The following is a 22,379-nucleotide window of genomic DNA, read 5'->3' as shown; positions in this document are numbered from 1 at the left end:
TACATTGCTCCAAGCAGAGACATATTGTCAGTGTTGCTTCTAAGCATTCCTGCCATATACCCCATTTATTCTGGATTAAGGGAAGAAGAGATGAGTATTCAGCCTCCAGCTTGTGCATACATTTAAGAAAAGTCTCATTTAAGGGATCTGCTGCTGAAGTTACTCTTTCCCTTTCTGCTACCTGTGGCCATTGGAAACGGTGCATGTGCCAGCTGTGTGCCACGTGGGATTTCTCCTGGAGTAAGTGTTCCCTGATTTCCCCCTGAAGTGAGCTGTAGACACAGTCTTTGAATCAAAGCTGACATTTCCTGCCTTGCATATGCCCAACTCTGAGCTAAACTTACGTTTTTGTTCTGGTCTGTGTATCTTGAATAAACACAAGATTGATTGTTTAAAAGAAAAAAAAAGAAGTCTTGAAGATAAATACGGCTGAGAAATCTCTTGGTTTAGCACCAGTAAATCAAGCTGATGTGAGAGGGGGTGAGGTATTTTATTTTATTTGCCTCTTAAACTACGTTTTGTTATGTGGATTACAGTCAGCATTACCAGAAAGGTGTACAGTGCTGCAGACTAAATCTCAAAATGTGAGGGTCAGGGGGGTAAGAGAACTTCCTGAATGTCATAATAGAAAATAACAATTCCCTTATAACCGGAGGCAAGTGCTTCTCCTGGATTTGTTGGAATTTGCCCCTTGGGTCGTGGCTGCTCTGTGGGAATTGCCTTGCTTGAGTGACTGCAAGTGTGCAGTGTCCTACATCCCTTCTCCTCTGGTGGGTGATGTAACTGTACACCAGGGTCTTAAATTTGGGCGACTGCCCTGTTGGGTTCTTTTTTTTGTTCCCCCCCCATTTTCAGTGAATAAACTTTGTTGAATATGTCGTAGTATAATTCTCGGAAAGAATAAATTAAATGCATGATTTTTTATTTCAAAAGAGATTTAAGCATTTAAAAGCTTGGCTCGTATTTTGGAAGGAGGCATCTAAAATGCCCAAGAGGATCTGAACCTTCAGGACTTACAGAATCATAGGATCTATGCGTTGGTAAAAGAGAACCTGATCTTCTCTGTGAACTCTGTGGAGATTTTTTTAAACCTCTAGAGCATTGCACTGCACCTTATTTTGTTGTCAGAGCTGTGGGAGAAACAAAAACCAGCTTTAAATTGCATGGACCCATTTCTGAAGGGATCATTTCTGCACATCTTAATTACAGGAAGTGTATCTGTTGGCTAGAGCATGCAAACAGCATGGCCAGGGCTGGTTATCTGTCATTAGGCTGTGATTTTAATCAGGAGCTGAAGGCTTTGGTTAAAAAGCAGAGTTGCCAGAATGGGCTAGTTTAACAGCCAGAATGACAGCGCTGGGACGATGCTCTGTACGAGTCAGGTTGGACTGATCAGTGCTCCTCTCATAAATGTGATGCCAGACAAGAATGGCAGAGTGATGGCACAAAGAATTTCATTAGATGGGAGAGAGATGCAACAAAATGGGCCGGTTCAGTTCAGCAGATCGATAGAACTTGATTTAAAGTCCAGCACACACAGAGCTTTTAAGAGGCGGCTGCCAAATAATTGTTGTTTATGATCCAAATCGGAGGAAGCCGATTAATTTACTGACTGCTGCTCCGTTATTTATGGGGTGACGTGTGTGTTGCATCATGGTGCCTGTGGCCTGTGAGTAAAATGTCGAGTCGTGTTCTGTCCTCCCTTGACGTGTTGGTGCAGTCACTAGATAGGAATACCTGAGGTGGCAGTAAAATGTCTTGGTTTATGGCAGGATGGTGCGAGTGCACGTGTGCCTGTGAGCTTCACCCTCCAACCCCCTCCTCCACAGGAAATCAAAGGAATAAAATTGTAGTTACTTCAAGCTTTGCCATTAATTATATTTTTCTCATTACAAATCGGTGTGTAATTTGAATTGCAAACTCAACTATCCTGGCAGAATAGATCTGTTTACCATTCAAAGCAAAATGAAAATTATTTAAATTAGTTAATATAGAACTCATTTGAATGAATTGGATGTTTATTCATGAACTAGCTGAGGCAAGTGTGAAGCTGTCCTTATGGTCTGTAGCTTTGGCACTGATCAGCTCTAATGTCACGTCCTGGGACAGAGATTTCTTCTTTATTGCATATTAACTGTGGTGTAAGCAGTGGGTAACTACTGCCTGATGTAGCTGAGTGCGAAATTTTCATCCTTCCTGACAGGGCCCTTCAGCAATTGTAATTCATATGAGGAAGAACAACAACCTGCTTCAGAGTCCGCTGGCAGTGGCAGGGCAGTGATGGTGTGGGAGGCTTTGTTTCCTGCACTGTAAGGGTGGGATGTAAGGTAGATTTTCCATTGTTTAGTTAAAATTTCCCCATTATATCAGCCTGCATGGAAACAGGGACAGCAATTATCCCCTCTTTGTCTCATTCAAACACTGTCTTCCTCCTCAGCAAAGTGCAGTTGTTTGTCGACATCCTTGATCCCGTGGGATGTTTTACCCGTTGAGCATTAAAAATTTAAGCCTAACTAAACTTTCCTGACTAGTGAAAGGAGCAGAGGTGTCTCTCCTCTTTTAGCCTGTTCATTTCCATGTGCCGTTTTCCTCTGTTGATGACAGTTGAGTTCATGGACACATCCGCCATCGGGTGCAGGAGCGGCGTGGAGAACCTGACAAGTGTAGTAGCTAAATTATGCATCGTGAAAGAGCAGGGACGTCCTGTGATTGACACTGGGGGGTTTTTGTACAGATTGCAGATTTACAGCTGAGCCAACAGAGCCCAGTCTCTCCTGGCACTGTTTTAATGCATCCTGGGATGAGCTGAAGACACCGGACGACAGGATTGTTGTGTACACTTGTAATTGCAGCAGTGGCTTTGCTTTAATGTTATTGACAGATGGAAATTCAAACAGGGCATTTCTGTGTGCAGATCTGTGAGCTGGAGTCTGCTTGCCATGCAGACTGGGAGGCTGGAGATGGAAAGAAACACAGCAGGGAGAGAACCAGGTCTATACTTTGATTTTGCAGTGGAGTGGTGCGGATGGAAAAACCTCTGAACGCTGGCCCTACCTGGGCTTGGTGACCAAGCTGATCAATCACTCTGTGATTCTGTGTAGGAAAGCAGCTTTTACTTTCCTGTTGCATCAATACAAGGGGGATTAAAGTTCTGAAGTCTGATCCTGGGGTGAAATAACCTTCTCTTTCATGGTGTTGAGCTTTATAAAGTTGAACCAATCAAATATACCATTAAGAGGGGTAGACTTAAAGCATTTTGGCTGCCCAGGCTTTCTGTGAAGGCAAACACCATTATTTGGTCACTATTTGAGACAGGTTTTCATGTGGCTCTCAGGTGAGATTAGCTCCTATACCAGATCTGGGCCAAAGGAGGGAAATTTCACTGTGGTTCCAAGTGCTGGGTCAGATTCTGGGCAGGATATGGTTGAAAAGGGAGCTAAAACTTGTGTCATGGCAAATTGAGTTGTCTTCAAGTGACAACTTACTGCTTTTTTTTGTTTGATTGGTTTTATATATTATCATCTGAATTTATCATAGAGCAAAATCCTGCTCTTTGGGGTCACTGGTGTAAAGGAGGGGAGAAATGGACCTGGTTGGCCTTGTCAAAATTTACAGCATGATGACTCTGAATGGATTCTGAATGGCCAGAAGATGGTCTGCTGTGTTGCAGGTGTGGATTTGGTGTTCCCCCAAGGCACACAGAAGGCTTTTTTGAGGGTCGAAGCTCAGGGTGGTGGTGATGTGACCCATGCCTTTGGCTTTCAGCATCTTTATTGGAGCTCCCTTGTGACTGCAAAGCTTGTCCATAGGCTTCATAACAGAGGGACACAGAGATCAGAGATAATGTTTCTGACAATGGATGAGGGTGTTCAAAACTTCTCTTTCAGAAAATACAGTCATGGATATTTTTTTTTTTAATGAAGGCAGCTTTTCCCTGGTAATCTCATCCCAGAGGAAGTAAAAATTAAACTGTGTGTGCCTGCAAGTCTGTAATTACAGTGCAGGTGGAGGGATCAGATGGGCAGGGTGGACTTCTCCTTTTGCTTTTTTACTGGTATGGAGAGCAGATCTGGCCCCAGTTTAGCTCTTTCACCTGAAATATTACTTCCTAAGAGCTTGAGGCTGGAGAAAATAAGTAGGCATTCACTGAGCTTACACTGTTTTACATCAGCTAAGAACTGGGCCCTCAAGCCAAGTAAAATGAAACTCGGAAATCTTCTTTGGCAGGTTGCACTGTCAAAGACTGTGGATGTTTCTAAAGCAGTATCCAGGGCTGTTTTTTAAAATCTCTGCCCAGTCTTTATCCTGTTATTCCATCAAATCTGAGCTTAGACTAACCTAATGTAAATAGATGGCAGGATTTCTTTATTTTAAATGCTGCAAATGACTCCTAGTACAGTGTTTTATGTGTGCTTTTCAAGTCGACTTTAGCAGACTATTAATTATGCAGGGATGACGTTAGCATAAATAACTAGTCAGCAAATAAATGTCAATTAAATATTCTATTAGCATAGTAGGTAGCTTTATGCATTGGCATAGAACATTTAGCAGATTATACTTAATGAGCATATAAAAAAATAGCTTTTTTTTTTCGTAGCTCTCCTGATGACGGCAAAGGGGAGGAGAGGAGGTAAAAATGCTGGCTTTGGCTGAAATTCGCTGTGGTAGGAGTCAAGTCAGTTGACTCTGGTGTATCTTAGGAGTTTCCAGGAGCTGGAAGTCACTGGAGCATGTCATGGCTTGGCATTTTCCCCCAGCCTCTTGTAGCCCCTTGCAGACTTGCTCCTGAGGAAAACATACTTTCATTACAGCACCTTCAGTAGTTTTTCCTTCCCTTCCTTGGCGTGACTCAGATTCCTCAGTCTGGGATGTGAAAATTCAAGAGTTAGCCCATGGCTCATGTGGCATCAGGGTAATGTTGTCTTGATAGGGAAAACGGTCTTTTCACTTTGTGTGAAACTGCAAATCTTTTGCATGTGCTGCTGGCTTTAGTTACTTTCAAAAGACTTAATATTGCTAAGTGAGGCCCTTTTGGGGTAAACTGAGCATAACAGGCCCCCACGTGGATTAATTGTTGAGCTACTGTGTAAATGTGGCACAGCCTGGCCAGTGGGTCAGGCTTTGCAAGAAGTTTGAGGCATAGGCTTCATCAAATGCAGAGGGTTTTGATCATCTCCAGGTTTGCTGGGCTTGAGGTCAACATTTTCTGTTTTGATTTTCCTTCTAATACTATTTTTCAGGTCTAGAGGCATAACTGCAGAGAACCTTGCAGGGATGAGATGCTTGCTGGTTTGTTAGGTGGAGTGGGGAGTAAATGATTTATCCTGATCTTTCAGTTGTGAAACTCAGGCAAAAAAAACACTTCCTGAGTGGGAAACACGAGGTGTGCACTGCTCTGGCTCTGGCTGGGACCGCTGTGAGTGATGGAGGAAATTGAGGGGAAAAAACAATGTTTGGTTAAACACAGGTCTTTTTGTTTAAAGGTTTTTGGGAGTGCTGTAGAGGTGGTGCTTAGGAGCTCACCTACCACAAGATTCCCAGCCTTGGCTCTGCAGTGGCCCTGTGGCTCAGGTACGTGGCCTTTGGGCACTCTTGGGTCTCTGCTAAGGGGAAAGTTTCCCCCGAGGCCAACTCTCATCATCTGGGGTCACTCTTTGTGCTTCTCTTGAGTATCTGGTGGAAATGGCTTAGAAGAGTTCCTTTTTCCCCTTCACAAAACTGTAAATTCAAAGCCACTGCTTTGTATTCACCAATATTTTCCTTTGGGAAAAAGTCAGCGTTTTTCCCCTCAAAAACATCAAGATGGCTGTTTTTGGGATTAAACATCCAAAAAACTGTCTTGAGTTGCTGCAGACTCAGCACCCCAGAAGTGGGTGCTGGTCCCTCCTTGCCCTTTTGCCTGGGTTAGACTTTGTCTCAGGAGTTTTTGGCCTCTCCTTGTGCGTTCATCTTGACATTCTTCTCCTTGATGCCCCGAGATGCGCTTGTGCCTGGGGAACCCAGCCCTTGCTGGGGATCAGGCATTTGAAAAATTGAAACCGTGCAAGATTGTTTACTTTTCCAGTGGAAAAAAAGAAAGCCCAGAGCTTGCACATGAAGTAGGCTCTGTTTATTAAAAGCAAGAAAAGAAACGCACTTTAATCAAAACCTAATTTTCCAGTAAGAAGCCGTTTCAGCAGAAACATGCCCTGCAATCCTAGTTTCCAGGGACAACTGCTTATGCTGTATTTATATTTATTTATGCTCACAAACAAATGGAGGAAGGGAAAGAGGAGCAGGCCGGACCAGACAGCCTGTGGTCCAGCGAGGCAGGGATGTGTGCAGTGCCTGTGGGCAACCAAAACTGCTCAGGGCCCTGCAGTGCACCTAAAGTGCCTCTTCAGCATTTGTGTTTGGGTGCTTTTTTAATCATAGAATCCAAGAATGGTTGGGTTTGAAGGGATCTTACTGATCATCTCATTCCACTCCCTGCCATGGGCAGGGACATCTTCCACAGAGCAGAGTATTTCTAAGGGTAATTTGGAAAAATCAGATTGTGCCTACACCTAGATTAGGTATCAATGCAAGTCCTTAGAGGGTTGACAGTTTCACTGATGCAGTTGTCCCCTAATGCAAATCCTGGATTTTTTCAGATTTACGGGTGGAAAATACTTTTCACCTATAACTACAGCCTGTCCTTGTTCCTGTACTGGACTGAGCCATGTAGTCAGCAAACCTTGTAAAAGAATATTATTTAGTTTTACAGCTAACACTGGGGATAATGCAGCACTGTTTACTCTAGTGTGTTATTAACCCAGCTCGGAGCATGAGTTTAATCTGGAGGTTGGCTGGCAGCCAAGGAAGGGTTCAAGAATTGGTTCTCCAATGGATGAGGTTTGAGAGCCAATGACTCAGACACGGCCCTACTGAAATGAATCCGCTCTCTGCCTGCTTTTCCCTCGCTTGGGTGGACTCTCTGTCCTGACTTTTATCTCCACATTCTGCTGCCTTCCTCCACAAATGAGGGATGTTGCCATTCCCACAGCAGCTGGATGGTTTGTAGCATCATAAAGGGTCCCTTTTGGGCGGTGCAGGAAAGGCTGAACGATGAATCCTGTTATGATTAAAGAAGCAGCACCTTGTGTACAAGCAACAGCAGAGCTGAGGATCAGGGATATTGCAATGAAAACTGAAAGCCTAATCCTTTTATAAACAGTGTGGAGGGGGGGAGAGAAAAGCAGTGATTTTCGGGGACTTTGACAAGTTATAAATATATCCTGAGTGAAACCAATAGTGTGGAGCTTTATGAAAGATTTAATGAATGAATATTTCATGCCCACATGGTGCTTCTTCTGTAACGTGTGCTGTTGGTAAAAAGCAATAAACAAAGAACCTCCTTCAGGGTTTGTTTGGGCTTTTAAATTAAACTAATTTAATCAACTTTTTCAGTCAAGCTTGATATTAGTTCATTTCTGTACACAGCACTGTACTCGGTTCTGTTTGTTTTCTCCTGATACCTGTTCCGCTGTTTGGAAGATGCTTGAATATCAGAGAATGATTCATTTCATCCTGCCCATATGCTGCATCTGGGTTTTCAAGGCAGAGAGTACAGTCCTGACTTTTTCCTTTTCCTAAAGCCTGAGGAGCCATCCATCCTATACCATCACAGCTGGGGGTGTTACAGGACTCCAGCTGAGGTCGTTATCCAGCAGGAAAATCACTTGAGCGTGTTGGTCATTTCTGATTGTAAGCAAGAAGAATTTTTCTGGGTTTTGGAAGCCTTCAGCACTCAGTTTGCTGCTGCTTGAAGGACTAGAACTGACCCAAACTGCTCTGGAGTCTGGCCCCATATGGCCAGCGAGGCTTGGACACTTCTGTACTGGATGTCAGAGGTTTATGCAGGGAGATTGAAATTCTCCTCAAGCTCAGGCTCTTGGCAAGGTTGGGGCTTGGGTGTGCTAGTGAAGTTTCTTTATGCTTGGCTGTCATGACAAATAGCCAGGAGGAAATCAGGGTATGTGTTAGCTCTGTGTTCCATGTCTTTTGCAATAATTTCCAAAAAAACTTTGGGGACCTGATTCTTCCTTGGGAACAGCAGGACTGAAGCCAGTTGATGTTTTCACAGCTGGACCAGCAAGTGAAAAGCCAATGAGACACAGTAGGGAGATAAAAGCAAGGGTGACTGGAGGGGTAGAATTAACTTTGGGGAGGCTTCAGCATGAGCTGTGGACCCTCTCAACCCCACACCTTGCATGGAATGGGGCATTTCTTAGCTACTTTTGCCATGAGAAGGAGCAAAAGTGGGGGGCGGGGTGGTTTGTTGTTGTGGTTTGTTTTTTTGGTTGGTTTTTTTTTTCCCTTGTGGAACCAGTTGATTTTGTAGTGGGCAACTTTGGGAACTGAAATTCATCCCTCTTGGCTGAATGCAGTATGGTCCCATGGGGTTTCTGCTACATATGAGCAGGGCTTTGTATAGGAAGAGCGGTTGTATTAGAAACAGAGTGAGTTTTGCTTGTCCAAACCCACACAGACCTCAGTTTCATTTATTTTTGTAGCATTATTAGGCAATGTGTGAGATTCTCTCTATAGATCAAAGCTCAAGCCCACTGCACAGCAAAAGGGTTAAACTTCAGCAAAGACTGATGCAGCAAAACTCCTTGCAGATGATGCTGAGCTGCAGCAGTTGACTTATCCAGCCCAAAATGTTGGCAGAACCAATTTCTGTGTCAGCTCCTGACCTCCTGCAAGGAAAACTCATTTCGGTGGCACTCAGGCTCTGTTCAGGATGCTTGGAGCACTTGAGGTGAGCAGTTGAGCCCCCATGGCTTTGCCTTCTGTTGCTCATGATTCTGGTCACAGTCTGCAGGGTAACTCTGCAGCCTCCACTGTGACCAAACCATTGGTTTTGGGCCTGATGTTTAGTGCAGGTTGTGCTGGAGGAACAGAGATGGGGAGGAAAGGAGTAATTGCAGCGTGAGGTAGAGACTGTGAATGAGAAGCTGCATTTCCAAGGAAATACTGCAGGAAAAGGCTGTGAGCAGACACCAGAGTTTTCTGGGAGTAGAGATTCAGGTTCCTGAGATTTCCTCCTTCTGTAGCAGCAAGTGGAACAGGGTGGATTTTTGGATGGTACCTTTGAGACCATTTCAGAAAAAATCTCCCATCGACAGTTGTTGCAAAAAACTTCTTGCATCCACTGAATCAAACAGCAAAATCCTCCTCCCAAGACACTGAAGTGCCAAGATGGAAATTATTTCATAATCAGCCTCAGTGAGGCTCCTAAAAAAAGAGTAAGTTTTAGAACCCTGTTGCTCTGTGTTGAGCCAGTGTTTGACATCATCCAGCCCCTTGGTTCAGATCATGTGAATATGAAAAAAAATGCAGAAAAGTTGAGAATCTGTTCAGTATTGAACAGAAGAATTACGGCCCTGTTTGTAGGCTTGGTGTGTTGTCATTGAGGAGACTCCAGTGTCATTATTCATTATTCAAGCAAACATCACTGACCTGTGCACCTTGCTCGTGACTCTGGAGGTCTCCACACCCTGAATAACCAGCAGTGAATATGCATAGTTGTTCTTCCACACTCACATCATGTCCTTGGACATCTGCTCTGAAGCTGTGGAGATAAAAAGCCCAGAAACCAGAGAAAAACGGGAGGATTGACCCTGAAAGCATAACAGTGGGTGCAGACCACTCATTTTTTGTAGTTGTCAATTTAATTAATGTCTGGCTGAATGCATTTTTAATAAAATACTCTTTAAAAATTATTAGTTTGAGAAATTTTTAAATAGTCACTTCTGATAATTGCATTTAATTTCCCTTCCCTAGTCTCCTGTAATTTTTCCCAGAGGAGTTCTGGAATGGAAATGCCACCTCAGCTGTAAGACTAGACTTAGGTAGTTAATGATACAATAGGTAAAACATGGTCAGATTTAATTAATCTCTATTGGAGACATCTGTGGAGACTTAAAAAAAAAACCCTATTGCCTTCATATTCTGAGTTAGAAACGCTTTTGGGTGTTTGTGTCTGAGAAGTAGGTGATTTTTTGGTGCATTGGATAGGAACTGGGAAGGGTGAGTAGCACAAGGGATTTGATCCAGAGCATGCCAAAGTTGAAGTACACTTTTCTACGGTAGACCTTTTTTGGTCAGTTTGAAGATTAAATTACGTCTTTTAGTCCTGAGCTGAGGGAGGATTTTCTGAGCTCTTTTAGGCCAAGGACAAACCCAACGTGACCAGTGCCACATCTTCAGCAGAGCTTTCCTTCAGGTGCACCAGGGGCACCTCGGATTTGTGAGGAGCAGGCATGGAGTGAATTTGGGAAGCTGCTAGTGGCAGATGCAAGCGCCAGCATGATCCCAAGCCAGCTGTGACTTGCACTTGATTTTTCCTTCATTATGCATGATAATGTGGGCTCCCAGTCACCGTGGAAGGGGCTGGATTCCTGAAGCAGACCATATGCTCCTGGAGCCCATGGAGGTGGCTCGTAACACAGTGCGGAGGTTTAAGGGATGCTCTTAGAAAGCATTTCCCTGATGACACTTAAAAATCAATTCTTCTAACCCAGATACCAAATTCTGGGTCAATTCTGGTCCTTCTGCGTGGCATTGGAAAAGTTTTGTTGTGAATTCCCAAATAATCTGTTTCTATGTCTCTGTGTGTGTGCTCTCACTTCCATTTGATTTCGGTCACAGAAGGAGAAAAGAAACCAGACCCACAAACGAGCTTAAGGACATGCTGAAAGCCATCCTGATTGATGGTTTATTTTGTGTTGTGAGGCAGAGCATCCACCTCCTGTGTTTGTAGCTAAAAAAGGCTTTTTTCCCCACGCTGTCACTTGGGAATGAAGAAATGAGGGGAAAGTCAGCGTTTTTAGGTGTAAAAATATAGCTACTTCCTAAAGTGCTGGAGTTGATGTAGAAGATTAATTATATCCAGGGAAAACCTTGCCAGATTCAGGAAACCATCCTGCTATGTGTTGTACCAGTTTTACTGAAGAGGCTCTGCCACGCTGAGTACAGAACCTAAAGAAGGGGAAATCCTGCAATTCTCCTGTGCCAAACAACTCTGGGAAAGTCAGTGAGGAGTCCCTGGCCACGTGAAGCATCTACACTCTGAATATTTTGACTGCTGAAATGACCTCTTCCATAGAGTCCTGCTTTGCTTTGAGCAATTCTGCTGTTGCCCTTGGCCTTTTCAGCCTGGATATCAGCAGGTGGATCTGTTGGGAAGGCCTCTTCCTGTACACCATCTAAATTTATTTAGAAAGAAAGAAGCCAAAAAAACCTTGAAGCATTATATGATGAAGATGAGATTAAGGGCTCACAAACCAGTTTGATGAACCATGGCTCTGCACTAATATCTGATTTAGCAGTGAAGGCATTTGGGTTCACCAGAGCATCATCATCTCCTGTCAAAATATCCTAGGTTGATGGCGAAGCTGAAGTTTTATAATTCAAAGGAAGTTTAGAGCACTGTGGAAAAGCTGCTCCCGTTTCAGGTCCTGTAGCACATTGTCATTCTCATTTCAGATGTTGCCTTGCATAATGTTCCACGTTGATCTCAGATTCAGATTTAAACTCTTCAAAGTTCGGGGGATGTTTTTGATCCTGGGATTTATAGTTCAAGCCCCTTTTCTGTTTCCAAGTGAAGAAAACACATGTTTAGCAAGCACAAAATGAGCCTTGATGGAGTATTTCTTTGATGGTGTTGTGATGATGATTATGAATTTACATTTTGTGCATAGGATGTTAAGCACCTCATGGGGCCTGGCTGTGCTTCGACTGTACCATTAATTTCGGGAAGGATGCATGATGAATGTTCATCAGGCCCTCTAGGTTCTGATTTGTGGTGCTCACATCACACAGCCGAGAGGCTCCGGAGTGATTAAACGGGATTCAGTCATTAAGAGCTGGCACTACAAATGTGATTAATTGCAGAATGCACTGTATATTGTGAAATGAGTTTGATGATTTTTTTTTTTTGAAAACATATGTTTCTGCTTCATGGGGTGTCAGAAGTTGGTGTTGTGGTGAATGAGGCTTGTTTGCTATTTCCATGATAACTTGGGAGTGTGCTGGGTCATGGGAGTGGTTAGATTTCCACTATTGTCTCAACATCTGGGTGTGAGCAGTGAGATTTGTTGAGAATCATGGCCAAATCCTTAAATTAGACCTTACAAGTCCAGCTTTGCTATTTGTACCTCACTAACTCAAGCACAGTGGCTCCAGCCTCCCCCAGAGTTTTCAGAGTTTTCCAGCAAAGAATCCCTTTGCCTCTTGCCTCTGAGATGCATTTTTGTGTTGGGGGTCTCAGGCTGAAACTGTAATGGCTTGCTTTTTTCTTTAAAATCACTTATTGTGGAAAAAAAGTTGGAAAAAATTTGGAACACACTGCCCAGAGAAGCTCTGGCTGCCTCATCCCTGGAAATGTTCAGGTCTAGGCTGGGATGGGGCTTTGAGCCACCTGGTCTAGTGGAAGGTGTCCCTGCCCACAACAGGGGGTTGGAACAAGAAGATCCCTAAGGTCCCTTCCACTCCAAACCATTTTATGATTCCAAAAACACTCCCCCAAAACGTCAGTCCTTTTTTTTTTTTTTTTTAGTTGGTGTTTCTTCTGTTGTGTATTAAACAATATACTAAACTTGTAAGCATCATCACCATTCATTCTCCTCTTTCTGTAGAGTACAGAAAATGAAAAAAATAGTCCAAACCCAAAATCAGAAGGGATTTCTTGGACATCACATCCCTTTATTTGTCTTCTGTGTTTTGATGCCTTTATTTGTAGTGGATATTTGCTGTAGTCTGTTGGCACTAGGAGGGAAAAAACCCCATAATTGTGCAGTTGAACTGGTTTATGCAGTGTAAGAACATTGTGCTGCTGTAAATTTGTTGGGTTTTACGGAGCTGTCTCCAAAGAATATCCTTCAGAAAGCGACCATGGGGTTTGGGAGTGAGAAAAGGCACTTAGCATGGGGGATAATTGGATGGAGTTTGGAGGTGTGAGGTCAGAGCCCTGGGCAGGATATTTATTCTGCAGCAACATCCCCGGACAGAATGACCCATAAATTTTAGGGGTTGTTATGCCACAAAGTCTGTCTGGGGCTGGTCTGTGAGATCTCAAAGACACGTGGCATGGAGCTGCCTCTTCTGTCCGTTGCCAGGGCAAGCCAAGGGGAGGGTGTTTGGTGTTCAGGAAAGCTCCAGATTTTCTTTCTTCCACTTTGTGGCATCAGTGACACCCGGGGCAATGCAATTTTATGTGAAAGACTCCAATTCATACCCGCTGTTGGCATGGGCCAGTGTGTGCCCGGTGCTGCCCTGAAATACTCAGGTCTGAACCAAGCTGGTGGCTGGCTTGCAATAGTTCTGGCTGTGGTTAGGAATTCTGACTTGGATGGGGATTTATCTAGGAATTTAGCATTTTGCTTTGTAGACATATTTTTTTTCCTCTTTCTGCATTTCTGGTGCGGAACTAGTACACAAGGAGCTGTGGACTGCTACAGGAAGACTTTACCAGGGTGATGCTGGGCAAGCAGCACAAATATCCTCCCCCACGGCTTTCAAAACTTTTAAATCAGGATTTTACAATCTTTGTTACATTTGTCTGTGCATTTCTGTCTACCTGCAGCAGCAGATCTCTTTTCCTCCATAGATGACTAAGTATTCTCTTGGTTTTCACGCAGAGAGACTACAATTTGGAAGGAAGTAACTGTGCAAATGCCTGCTAAGTGAAGTTTTGTGCAGAGAGCCTGGTGTATGTACTTGTGTCTCATATGGGTGAATTCATAACCTTCTCACGCAGTCACACCCTGAGCTCTGTGGTCTGGTTTTGCTTGTGAGCACTTTGGTTAAGATGCTGATTTTCCCTGGATAACAGCGCTCTTTCAATTTTATTGTTACTAATTTTTTATGTCTATGGATAAAAATCGATGTAGAAATTACAATCACAATACCAGGTCCCCCCTCTTTCCCCTGATTTGAACTGCTGATTTGAAAGGGCCTTCATTAAGACTCCTGGGTCTGGAGATTGGGAGCTCTCAGTGCACATGATCCATCTCTTCTGAGCCCTGGGCATGGTGCTTAATGCACACGGACGGAAAAAATAATCAGGAAATGTGCATGGAGGCTTGGGGTTAAGTGCCAGGAGCTGCAGAGTTTGGATGCTCATTTTCACAGTGAGCCATCACCCTAATGGACATTGATACTAATGATGGGGGAACCCCTATGGTTATGTGGTGTGTGCAGAGTTTTCAAAATCCAGGCATTGCCTGGCTCTCAGAAATGCCTTTCAGGAACTCTGTGTACACATCCAAGATCATTTAAAGTCAGCTAATCCTGATTTGTTTCTAAGACCGTTGTTGACAGCAATGAAATTCAGTTAGCTTGTACCTAGAATTAAATTGGGCAGAGAGCAGTGCTATTGCTGTGTTTAAGGAGCATGCAGTTTCTGTTCAGGTAAGAAATTTTGGAGGAGCACAAACCACTCGCTCTGGGTGAAACACTCTGACTTTGTAGTTATGCCTCAGGTTTTCTCCTAATTTATCACAGAGGTAACTGAGACTAAAATCAGCCCATTTTTGCCACGCTGGATTGTGTAGCAAAATCAGAATAATCAGCCTTCATTTGTGCCTGCAGATACAAGAGAGCAGATAAGTGACCCACTGAAAAATGGTCACGTCAGGAAGATATTTTTGCATTCCCTTCCCAGTTCGTGGTGGTGTTAGTGAGGGTGGGTTTTGGTACTAATCGAGGTGACAAAGTTGCAGAATCGTCTTCCAGGTGAAATCAATGTAAAAACGTCTTAAAAATAGATAAATAATTGCAGAATCATTTGGGTTGGAAAAGACCTCCAAGATCATTGAGCCCAACCATTAACCTGGGCTATAAATATGTGGCAAAGGCTCTAAACAGCCGAATGCTTCATCCTTGAATTCCACCCTGTTGAGGCTGGATGGCCACACGTGACTTCTTGTTATGCTGAGGGACCAGCTGAATGAATTGGTTGCATCCCTGCAAAGTGAAGGATGGGAAGAGATTAATTCCCCTCTCTTGCCATGTCCTACCGTATCTCTCTCCCCTCTTCCCCCATTCCCATATCCCGAGGGAGAGCAGTGTTGTGCCTGGATGATTCCAGGCTGGGTGGTGCTGATCACACTTGAGTGAAGTCCTGAAGCAAAGGGAGGTGACAAGTCCAAGTGGAGCTGATAAATTTGCTGCTATTCGTTATCTGTGTAATCTGATTGCAATTGATAAGTAACACCACCAAGACAGAGTCGCTTCCCATTATCAGCACCCCTCTCCTTTTTATCCTCTTTTTTTAGATTTTAAATAACTTCAGTGCAAGCCAAGTATTGACTTTGACTGAAGGGAGGTAATTAATCACAGTACTTATGAGTAGATCATTTATTGCTGGATGGGTACCTGATGCTGTTGTGCTCAGGGAGTCAGGGCAGGCTGATCTGGGTTTGTGGTCACTGTGCTGTTGGGATCTATGAGGCAAATTTCTCTTCTGATCTTGGGCAGTTTGACTTGGAAGCAGAAAGCCACAGCAGTGGGATCTCAGAAGAGTGTGTCTGTATATCCGTAATGTTGTGTTTGGGGTGAAGACAGCTGATCCTACTGCATGGGAGTGCCTCAGTATTTGGTGGTGACCCTTCTGCCAGGCAAAGTGTATTGTTCAGCTTCCCGAGCTGCAGTGAGTTAATGGAGGGGATTTTTACAAAATTTTGCATAATTAAAAAAAAACCACCTCACTCTAATAGCATCCACCCACCCTGTCTGCACACACTGATGGTTTTCTCCCACAGCATCCACCTCTTCCACCCGTAGTTCCTGCAGCTGGGTTGGAGTTTGTAGCCAGTGCAAACTTCAAGAAATGAAAAAGCAACTCCCAAGCCACCCGCTACTCTTCTTATTGTTAAAAAGATAGCAGTTAATTAAGGACTACAGAAACCTGAGGGGAATGGTGTGCACGTCTGTGAAGGGCTCAAAGGATGTTAGGAAGCGAAGTGTCCTGTGGACAGTGAGGCAGCTTTCTGCACATGAACTTTCTTATTTTGACCTAAAGAATATAAGTAGATAATTTCTGGAAACCCTGAATGGCAGCAGGAAGGATAAAAGTAGCATTGTACTGAAATTCAGTGTAGTTGAATAGAAAAAACTGTAAGGGAATTGTTCAGGTGAGAACCTAAAGTGTGTGTTCATGCCTTTCTCTGTTTGGTTTTTTTTTTCCCCTCTACTTTTTTAATCAAGGAGTGCTTTTTCATGCAGAGTTGGGCATGCAAGGATTAAGGTCTGTGTGTTGGCCCTTTCTTGGGTCAAGACCATAGAAACTGCAGCATAATCTTATCTTAGAAATGATTTCAGGATGGTTTAGGTAGCCTGAAAAACAGAGGGCACCAAATCTCTTGAAGACAATTAAAAAAGCATGCAGAATATTCTTACTAAATTAAGTAGCTCATGTAGGCCAAACATTAATTTGAAGATTGCATTTATCCAGTTTTATTTTTTTAAAGGTGAGATAATTAAGAGCTGTAAGAGCAAGTAGATCAATCAACAGCTTAAAGGAGCATCTACTAAGGGAATACAAGAGCTACACATTGTCCTACAGACATCACGCTTCCTTCCAGCATCTGTTCATTAGCCTGTTGTAAATTCACATGGATGGGGCCACAGAGTACTGCTGGTCCAGAAGTGTCTTTTAAGCACTTGTATTCTTTGATGGACAGTTGCTTATGACTTTTGGTTTCCATGAAAATCCTCTCTGTAGAATATTTTCCTTGAACACTTTATTTAAGGCAAGTGTATAGAAGGCAGTGCCTGAGCTCTGAAGTTGGGGCCTCATGATATTTGTGGCTGCACCACAAGAAGATCAGATCAACAGTTCTTGAGGAACTTTCTTTTCTTTTCTGGACTGAATTTGCATTGTTTTGTGATCCAGTTCAAACCACAGAACTCTGCTGCTGTGATAAGAGAAGACTGTTTGAAGTTTTAAGTAAGAAGTTTGTTTGAAGACGTCTTTAGCCCCATTTGGCTTTTTTTCAGGGAGCCTACAAAAGAGTTCAAGGCAAATAGTAATTTTTATTAAAAAATGCTATTAAAGCACTAAGTAGATTCTTCTAAAATGTAGTTTTTATTTATTTTATTTTGGAAATACTTAATGGAGGATCTGGCTTTGTAGGGTATGCAGTGAAGTGTGTTCCCAGCCCTGAAGGTCTTGGGGAGGGTTCAGAAACAGCCTGAGCCTTTTGCTTAGGGACAGCACTCAACCCCCATCCTGTTTTCACATCCAGTCTGGTTCACAAGGATGTAAATAGTTCAGCAAGACGAATGAAAATGTGGGGATTCAACCGTTTCCTGTCAAAATGCTGTTTTATCAAAATGGAAATATTTTGTGAGAACATGTCAGTTTTGACAAATTGTTTTGATGGCTGAAGTCTAAACAAATTGTTTTAGCATTCTATGTTATTTTGATATAAAGACATCTCATTTCGACTCCCATCATTTAGACCTTTATAACATAGTTACAACATTTATATGTTAATATTTTCGTAACTTATAAATATTGCATCAAATGTGTGACAACTTTAAAATTAAAAGAAAATGTCAATATTGTAAGCTTTCTATAGTTTTGCAATATGCTGTTTAGCTTTTAAAAAACTGTATATCTTATCACAGAGTCACAGAATGGTTTGGGTTGGAAGGGACTTTAGAGATCATCTTTTTCCACCTCCCTGCCATGAGCAGGGACACTTTCCACTAGACCAGGTTTCTCCAACCCCTGTCCAGCCTTAGTTTTCCTGGATGGGTGACATGTAGCAGATCCCCACTACAATGTCACCTGTCCTTGCTGGATGGAGTGGCTGGAATTCCTTTGTGCTGCCCTTCACGTGCTCTCCTGCTAATCTGTGATCCTTCTCCAGGCTCTGGGCATCTCTTGCTGGCACCAGCAGCTTTAGTTCAGTGGATCTTAAATGTATTTCTAATACACCTATATATAAATTTTTGAACATCCTGAATTATTTGTTTAGAAAATGAATTTTTTAATGAGATCCTGGTATTTTAGTTTATTTCACAGTGGAGTGAGAAGAATTGCCTGGGTCCTGCCCAGCTATAATTCATCTTGTTAACTATTTTTGTTCATTCCAGTCCTAGGAAAGAGTTAAATTTTTAATGATAAAAATAGTTTCCACACTGAAAGTGTTGTCACTTAGCAGATTAATCTGAAAGATCTTAAACCATTTTATAAAGCTGTTTAAGATGCTGTTCTTCACGTATGAGAAAATTAAAACTCTGCTGTTTAGAGGTTGATGGGTTCCAGTGGGGATTCTCCTGTAGAGGTGTCGACAGGTTGCTGGTGATCCTGGGTTATTAAAAAAAAAAGAAACCCAACATGAAGAGTGTTTTGTTGGGTTTTTGTTGGTTTTTTTTTTAAAGTATAGGCAAAAATGAGCATAACTTGATATTACTGCTTGTTGGGCATGTGTATCCACGGGACACACTGAGGTGTTTCCCAGGAGTAGCTTATTTTTAGGTTCTGTATGCCTGTAAGTTATTTATGCTGCCATTCCTTTATTTTACCAAATGTAGCAGTTCAGATCCCTGAGTCTTTTTCTTGTCAATCAAGTGGGTGCCTTTTGGGGGGGGGGAAAAGCAGTCATGAAAAGTAAAAAACAAACCACGTTCTTTCCATTGTCTTGTCGGTTTTTCACATTTCAAGGTTTTTCCTGCACTTTGCAGTGTCCTGTTCTTGAAAAAAAAGAAAAGAAAATGAGAATTCTCATGTAAACCCATGGCCTGAGAGGAGCAGCTCTCAGAAAAACAGCAACTACTAGAAAACTAGATAAAATCCCAAGAGTTGCTAATGTGATAATAGTATCTCATATTCATTGAATGGAGTGCCTGTGCCTCAGTGCTGTCATGGGACTGCGAATGTGCTTTTAATCTCTTATTTCTCTGGAGAGGCAGATAAATCTGAACCCATTATGTGCTGAGGCTGAGGCAGGACACAGAGATTTACAGGGTTGCAGGGAATGAAGCTGCTGTCCTGCCTCTCGGGCACTAGTTCAGTGGGATTGGAGGGGATGGGCTGTGCTCCAGCATTTCCAGCTGCTCCTGGAATGGTTTTCATGGTCATCACGCACAGAGCAAGGGGAAAGGGCTTGGTTTGAGCAGCTCATGGGGAAAACCTGGTGTCCAGTGATAAATACAGGCCACAGCCTGGAGTCTCAGGACACAGCTGGGAGAATGAGACCAACGAGTAAAAGTGAGGAAATGGCAGTGGGTTAGGAGGGGAGAGGCCTGAGAGTCAGAGAGGTTGTGGGCCAGGTGAATTGGGTAGAGCAAAGTGGGAGGAATTTGAGGGATATTGGATCAGATCCATTTTTTGGTGGAGTCCAGGCCTCTGCAAGGGGAGCTCAGTTTTATAACCTGAGTCTTAAGGTGGAATGGTCCTTTTTCTTTCTGATTTAAGAATTTGCTTTAATGTTTGCCAAACTAGAAGGTGCTCTCTGAAATAAATACTTTTTTTCATGGAAGGAGGCAGTGAGCTGCAGGGACCTGGTTTTTACTGTTGCAGGTGTGAATAATTTCACTGAGTTCTGTTAGGAGTGGCTCAGCCTTCACCAGCCCAGCCCTGAGCCTGGGAACTCAGGAACGGGTGCATCACTACAACTGCTCCTCAGGAATTGGGGAGGGAAATGTGGGATCTTTCACAGCTCTTTTTGTAGTGGTCTGGATTCAGATGGGTTTTCCTGTGTGTGCAGTTACTCCTAAATGAACACAACCTGGAGCAGAGCTACTGGGGAAGTTCACTGGAGTCTTCTGGGAAAATGGATCTGTTGAAAGGTGAAGGAAGCATGGCTGTCTGAAACCCATGGACCACTCCTGACTCACTGAAATTATTTAAGGCAGGAAAAAATGTTTTGAAAATAGGAATTCTAGTGGAGTTTAGGTCACCATGGAGCAGGATCCTTTATCCTGGCCACCTTCCCTTCCCACCAGTGGTCCAGCTGCAAAAAACAGCTGAGTTCTCCCAGCCTGTCTGCAGTAGGAGAGGTTCAGCAGAGCCTTTTCCTGTAGCTAACGAGGGAAAATGGGAAATAGTGATTGAAATTTCACTTCTTCAGTCCCCAAGTGCTGAGTGGGATATGCCAGAGGAGCGCCTGCATTTCTGGAGAGGGATGCTCAGATTGGGCACCCATGCATTGCACTGACAGCTATTCTCATTTACCCAGCAGATTTTCCTTAGTTTGAATATATTTGTTTAACATTTTGCTTGGTCCTCAAAGGCTTTTGCAGATACTGTGATCATTCAGATTCTCTTCATTACTACTAAAAATTAATGTTTACATTGTGGTAACTTGAAGTGTAGAACTGAGAAGGCTGATTGTGCTCTGTAGGCACAGAGGAAGGTACAAATCCCTGTTTCTACAACTTCCAGTGCAATTTATTGTCTCTCAGAGGTTTTCAGAGTCATTTTGTCTATGCCACAACAGCGGAATAAAATAAAGGAAAACCCTAGAAATTAGATTTGTGCAGGAGGGATGGTTCTGAAACCAGCTAGAAACTGAGTATAGCTCTTTTTTTTTTTTTCCAACTGAGCCTGTTTAGTGTGAATACAGAGGTCACCTTGGCACTTAAGGATTTCGGAAGCCTCTAATCCAGATTTGAATGTGGAGGGAGGCATCAGTTTATTTAGATGTCAAACTGTGAGGTGCAAATCTTTTAAAAAGGACAAGGGATTTTTTTTCTCTCTGAAAGGCACTGGAAGGGAGACTGACTGACAGACAGCCAGATCTGTGAATCAGGCACTGTTACGACATCTCCAATGGTGCATCTGGAAGTGGAAGCCCCTGAAATCTGTTAATCTGTTGTCAACTTTGAAAATCCTATTCTCCCCCCACCTCCCCCAACTCCTGCCAGCTTTGAAAGTTCAAACTGTGTGCTTTTTATCACATTTGTCATTCCTTGGTAGTGAAGCTCTGGCATTCAGAATTTGGCTGACAGCTTTGTGGGAATGAGCGAAAATCGAGTTCAACTTGCACCTTTCAGTGCTGTTCTCAGGGAGAGGCAGAAGTCTGAACTAGAGGGACTCCAGCCTCATTCATTACCACAATTACTGTCCTCTCCCTGATGCCAAAATTCAGTTTGTGTTCTTTATCCTGATGTAGGTGGACAGGAACTGATGAGGTTACGCAGCAGGAGTGTTGAGAGAGAAAGTGTCATATCTAAACCATTTCTTCTCAGGCTGTTCTTTTGTCTTAAATAATGCAAAGGTCATAAATCTTCTGGAAATAATGCAAAAATCAGTGCTGCAGAAGACTTAGAATGGTTCCAGGCAAGTTCAAGTGTTATTTTATGGAGGCTCGAAGTCCAGCACTGCAAGATTTGATAATTTTAAATACATTTAAATGCACTTTTAATGTAATTTAGATCTATAAACTGGATTTATAGCTGAAGCTGGGAGCACTGGCTTTTGAGGAAGGAGCACAACTCAGAAATGAGGTTGAGGTAAGATGCACTGGGAATGGCTTGTGTCTTTATCCATGCCCAGTCATATGGATTGCCATGGGGTAATGGTCTTTACACCACGTATCCAGTTGTTTATTCAGAGGAAAGGTTTAAATTTTCAAATGCTCCTGATTTTTCCCTTCTATAGGTGTTTCTAAGGTAACGACATAACTGTATTCCTAATGATTCTGTCACATATAAGTAAGATCATTTTTGGGAGAAAACAAAGTTCCAGATGTAATTTAATTCCCATTTACAGGCAGGTGTAATTAAAGTCTGATTTCTGCATTTCTGATTGCAAATGCACAATGCATTTGAAGAGGCATCTCCGAAGCTGAGATTACCTGAATTATTGCCTTTATGTGTCCACTGATTTCAACCAGAACTGACCTGGAATGTGAATCCTAGAGGGAAAATTTATATATTTCAGTTCAAATGTTATAAAACTGTCTGGATGCATGTCCTAAAGTAACACAGGTTCACAGTGTTTAGGTCAGAAATTACTCAGTTTCTTCTAAATGAAACAGAAGTTCCTGATAAAGGAAAGACTCTTTCAATCTTTCTTCTTGCTAGTGTATTGACTCAGCAGCTGATATATGATGTTCTCAGGCTTGATTTTTCTACTTTGTTGGAAAAGCACCTGGAGTTTCTGGTCTCCTGTCAAGGAACTGAAAGTTTGCACAGCTTCTTTTTTTCCCAGAGGTCATTAGTGAACATACAAAAAGACTTTATAAATCACATCTGAGCCCAGGTGATAAGCAGGAAACGAGTGGTTACACAAGCAGTGGCCAATTCTGAATGGGAGAGATGGGGATGATAAGCCACGATGTTGTAAATCACTGTCAGTGGCTACAGTGGAGCAACACCTTCCCTTTTTTGGGGGATTT

At 42.9% G+C, this 22,379-nt stretch overlaps 1 protein-coding gene across 2 annotated transcripts in view; it reads left to right on the top strand.

The window, feature by feature from the left end:
* SFMBT2 (Scm like with four mbt domains 2) overlaps positions 1–22,379 on the top strand; it is a 105,606-nt gene that overhangs the window by 21,705 nt on the left and 61,522 nt on the right. The gene's annotated exons all lie outside the window — the stretch shown is intronic.

Source organism: Corvus cornix, chromosome 1A (genome assembly GCF_000738735.6).
Source record: "Corvus cornix cornix isolate S_Up_H32 chromosome 1A, ASM73873v5, whole genome shotgun sequence".
NCBI classification, from domain to species: Eukaryota; Metazoa; Chordata; class Aves; order Passeriformes; family Corvidae; genus Corvus; species Corvus cornix.
The sequence above is the reverse complement of the archived record's forward strand: the minus strand, read 5'-3'. Positions and strand labels throughout refer to the sequence as shown.